This window comes from Papaver somniferum, unplaced genomic scaffold (genome assembly GCF_003573695.1).
Source record: "Papaver somniferum cultivar HN1 unplaced genomic scaffold, ASM357369v1 unplaced-scaffold_10, whole genome shotgun sequence".
NCBI lineage: Eukaryota > Viridiplantae > Streptophyta > Magnoliopsida > Ranunculales > Papaveraceae > Papaver > Papaver somniferum.
Window position 1 is genome coordinate 1,038,100 of NW_020618825.1, and position 5,185 is coordinate 1,043,284.

General features: G+C 37.3%; 1 pseudogene; it reads left to right on the forward strand.

Annotated features, from left to right (window-relative positions):
* The first annotated feature begins 3,547 nt into the window (after positions 1-3,547).
* Positions 3,548-5,185, forward strand: LOC113326848 (annotated as a pseudogene).

The following is a 5,185-nucleotide window of genomic DNA, read 5'->3' on the forward strand; positions in this document are numbered from 1 at the left end:
GACATTCCTTCCGTATATTGGTTGAATCAGGGGCTTATTACAAAAATAACGCAACATATTTTGGGTTTAAGTAAATTGGGTGATAGTAGTTAGAAAAGTGATAGCAATGAAGCTGCAGTCAGTTTATCCGACAAAGCAATAAGATGTAAGGCCTTTTAGCAATCATATAAGATACTTAACTAATATATCTTCTAGAGATATGTTTTGTTTGCTGGAAAAACAAAACACATATATTCGAAAATCTCAATAAAAATATTCTCAAAAATATCGGTTTGGGATCTGACCTTAAGTATGAAGGTATATATTTGAACAATAAAATGAAATTTGTTCTCATGTTTAAATTACTCATTATGTCGACATCTTGAGTTTTGTTGTTTTGCAAACCCAATTCCAAAATCACACAATCCATAAAGTGTACTTGAAAATAGAAATCAGCTTTGATTATGGGGATCAATTCTACCTTAGTTTCCAATGTAGGTAGAGACCGGTTCTAAATTACTTTCTTATATAGGTAAGGATCAGTGCTACCATGATTCCCAACATTAAGTAGGGATCGGTACTACCATGATTCCCAATGCAATTAGAAATCGGTCCTGCCTTAGATCTTCAATGAAAACCGAACCACCAATCCATTTGAATTATTTCAACTACGAAATAAGTTCGTGGTCTACTTCCTAAACTCATGTAATTAAATATAGTTTTCTAGGCTTCAAATCAATCCTAAGCTCATTACCCAATCTAGTAACAAGTTACAAAGATTATGTCTACATCGCAATTAAGAAGTTCAACAGATAAATGTTGTACTTCGTAATTCAATATACCAAGATTGTAAAATAGCTTTTGTATTCTTCATTGATACTTTGATCATAATAAGATGATCAAGTCTCTAATATTATAGTTTCATGAATATAACTTTGCATGTTATGTTTCAATCTAAACGATGTGAATGTAATGAAATAGAAATGGAAATAAGTCAAGAATTGTATTACGAACCTCAAGTAGATGGATGATGTCTTCGCTGATGTCGATACTTCTTCAGAATCTTGTGGTCTTCAGAGTAATACTTGTATGTCTCAACAATTTCTAGACTTTGTAGTCTAAACTAACGAAGTTGACTCTAGTAATCTAATCAATCGACTTTTGAGTTTGATACTAAAATATGACAACCAACCTAAACATACCAACATTTGGCGGGTTCAACCGAGCAGTGCTCTAACAAGTATCATCAACCTCTAAAGCCACCATTCTTGTCCTCAGTACTAAGCAAAGCATTAAAGTCACCTAAAAAACTAGTTCACTAGGGGGTTTAGGTGGCAATTAATTATTACTATCCCAAAAAGCTTGTCTAATGTTGTTTTTAGGTTCACCATAGATGAAATGGATATAATTTTTTTTAAATGATAATATCATTGGTCGTGACATAGACACCATTTGGATATAAAATGTAAAGATCATTTTTTTTCCAAGTCAGTATAAGGTCACTACTTTTACCAATACAAGGAATATTAAAAGTGCAAGGAAAACCCATGTTTCTTAATTTCCTAGTAGCAATATCCTTTTTCATTTCAATTTTAGACAGGAAAAAAATATCAGGGTTAATTTTTTTGAACAAGAAGTTAATCTCTTTATTAGCAGATCTTTTCCTAACCCATTCACATTCCAATAGATCATGTTGACATTATTGACCGGATAATTAGGAGCAGTAGAAAGATCATCAGTAGAATTGTTTGAAGGAGGAAGGATAAAAGAATTTACATGATTGGTAGAATCAGAAGTACCATTCACTATGGGAAAAACACTGATCAACTACTCCCGAAAAGAGTTGTCATACGTCTACGACGACGTTTATCGATAGGTTGCACAAGAGTTCTCAAATCTTTACAACTCTTCATTTGTGAGTGTCTTTCGAGATTTCCTCTTAATGCCTAACACAACTCATGTTGTGAAAATAACTCCTACACTAAACTTGTTTGGGTTGCAAAAAATTCGTTGACAACTATGGTTAGAGTTGTATGTCAATTCTTTGACAACTATGATTATAGATGTATGTCACTTTCTTGACAACTATGTGAAGATTTGTATGTCACTTTTCTTGAAAACTAGAGTTGTAAGTCATCATTTCCTTGACAACTATGGTTAAAGTTGTATCTAAAATATTTGACAACTATGGGAAGAGTAGCGAGTTATTTCTTTGAAAACTTATGTATGAGTTGTAAGTCATTTCCTTGGAAAGTATCGGTAGAGTTGTATGTCATATTTGACAACCAAGATATGTGTAGCGGAAACATGTATTACAATCCACTTACAAGCTTTCATAACAGTTGTGGTTCTTTACCATTTGTGAAAAAAAAAAGAAATTGGCCACAACATTCAAATATACCAGCATTCATCCAAATGTAAAACATTAAAATGTGACAGCATTCATTGAAACACTTCAACCATTCAAACACTTAACCAAACACTTAAACCATTCAACCATTCAAAATATCCAGTGACCATAAAAATTGTTTGTCTACTGGAAGATCAACAAAAAAAAAAAAAAAGTTTCCTGAAACACTCCCAAAGAAGATTAAGAAGTCAGATGGTTAGTCAAGCAATATCAGATCCTTGGCCCATGAGATGTAAGTTCCTATAGCGCCGAGGATACACTTTGACTCATTGGTGTGCCTGAAGAGAAGAGCATCGTCCACATGAGAAGTTTCCACATATACCTTGTGTTAGAATATGAGCATCCAACTCAAAACCAATTGGCATGGCAATGAGTGGAGAGGCCCGAGGGATTATAAAACGCAGGATCTTAGATTGCCCAGACAATGTGAGACTAATAATCTCAACACGCCCCCTCATGTATAGCTTCGTTGGGTCTAACACGTGGGCTAACTGTTCATTTCCTCTTGACGAATCGAATAACCCTGAAAAAAATGACTCATCTTCTCAGGAATAATGTTTGCTAGGTACTTAATGATGTTCAACTATGCTATAAAAACATGGGAAAAGGAAATAGAATTCAAATACAAAAGCATGCACTATACGTCCTGGACCTGGTGTGTCAATAACATTAACAACCTGAACATCATCCAGCGTGGTTGTCTCCATTTTGCAAGTGGTTGTCAGAAGACACTAGGTTTGGTTGTTGCAAGGGTTTAAGACTTCGCATATATGCCTCAAAGTCAGTAGAGTTTGAGTTTGTCTTCAATTCTAAAACTCAAAATACTTGTTCCTAAAACATAGGCTGTATATGTATGTCGCCGTGTCTAGTCGGTCATTGAGTCCTAGTTTGTAGGATACTTAGGTTTGGGATTTCCCTTTCCTTGGCTTGTTTCCAAGTTTTGATGATTTCCTCTTTCCTGGCCCTACTACAATTAGGTTTTTGTTGAAGCCTATAAAAACGCTTAGCATTGTACAGAAACTCATTCTGCATCCAATATTATTAGTTCATTTATCAAAGTTATTTCATTAGCAACACAAATTCTTCAATGTCGTTGCAGCCGGAAAACAACTCTAAGGTGGGACTACTTTGAGCAAAAAAGCTGCAAGGAAAGAAGCAATGTCGTTGCAGCTGGAAAACAACCCTAATGTTGCAGAAGAATGTGAGACTACTTTGAGCAAAAAGGCTGCGAAGAAAGAAGCAGTAAAAAAGGAGAAAGCACTAAAACATCAACAAGAAACTGCAGCAGCTGCTGCTCTCGCTGCTGCCTCAATAGAAGAAGTTGATCCCTTATCTGAAAATTATGGGGAACTTTTGCGGTTCGAGATTTAAAATCAGGCTTTAGTGGCCTTGAATGGACTGAAATTGGATCGGTGAACGAAAGTTTGAAGGATACAACAGTTCTCGTCCGTGGCAGAATTCATACAACTCGTCCTGTTGGTAAGAACATCGGATTCTTAATTTTGAGAGAGCGGGGCCTCACTATTCAATGTGTTCTTACTGTTGCTGATAATCTCATCAGTCGACAAATGGTGAAGTTTGCAACTAGTTTGACCAAAGAATCTCATGTGGACGTCGAAGGGATTGTATCAGTTCCTGATGCTCCAATCAAGGGGACAACCCAGCAGGTTGAATTACATGTCAGAAAAATATATGCCATCAGTAAAGCTGTAGCCACGCTTCCACTCAATATTGCTGATGCTGCACGGAGCGAAGCTGATATTGAGAAAGCTTTGCAGGCTGGTGAACAACTTGTTCGCGTTAACCAGGATATACACGTTTAAACTTTAGGGTTTTAGATCTGCGAACACCTGCTAACCGAGCGATTTTTCAAATTCAGTGTGAAATTGAAGATATATTTAGGCAGTTCTTGAAAATCTAAAGGATTTTGTGGAATCCATACACCAAAATTGATAGAAGGCTCAAGCGAAGGTGGTGCATCTGTCTTCAAACTTGACTATTTCGGCACACCTGCTTGCCTAGCTCAATCACCACAACTTTTCAAGCAGATGGTAATTTTTGGTGATTTTTGGGGTGTCTTTGAGATTGGGGCTGTTTTCAGGGCGAAAAAATCCTCCACACCCAGACATGTGTGTGAATTTACTGGCCTTGATGTGGAAATCGAGGTTAAGGTGGATCATTCTGAGGTGATGGACGTGGTAGACGGCCTATTTGTTGCAATGTTTGGCAGTTTGCATAAGAACTGCCAGAAAGAACTTGAGGCCATCGGGGAGCAGTATCCCTTTGAGCCTCTGAAGTACTTAAGGGAGACTCCAAGACTTACTTTCGAAGAAGGGGTTCAAATGTTGAAGGAATCTGGTGTAGAAGTTGAACCTGTTGGTGATTTAAATATAGAAATGGAGAGGAAGTTAGGGAAGCTTGTACTTGAGAAATATGGCACTGACTTCTATATCCTTCACCGGTATCCATTGGCTGTTAGACCATTTTACACCATGCCAGCTCCTGACAATCCTGATTCCTGAATACAGCAATTCATTTGATGTCTTTATGCGAGGTGAGGAGATCATTTCAGGAGCTCAGCGTGTGCACCAACCCGACCTCTTGATTACTAGAGCAGAGAGTCATGGAATTGTTCTGAAGTCTATCGAATCATATATTGATGCATTCCCGTACGGTGTAGCCCCACATGGCGGATTTGGAGTTGGATTGGAGCGAGTGGTGATGCTTTTCTGTGGTTTAAACAACATCCGTAAAACTTGGCTTTTCCCTCGTGACCCTCAAAGGATCACTCCCTAG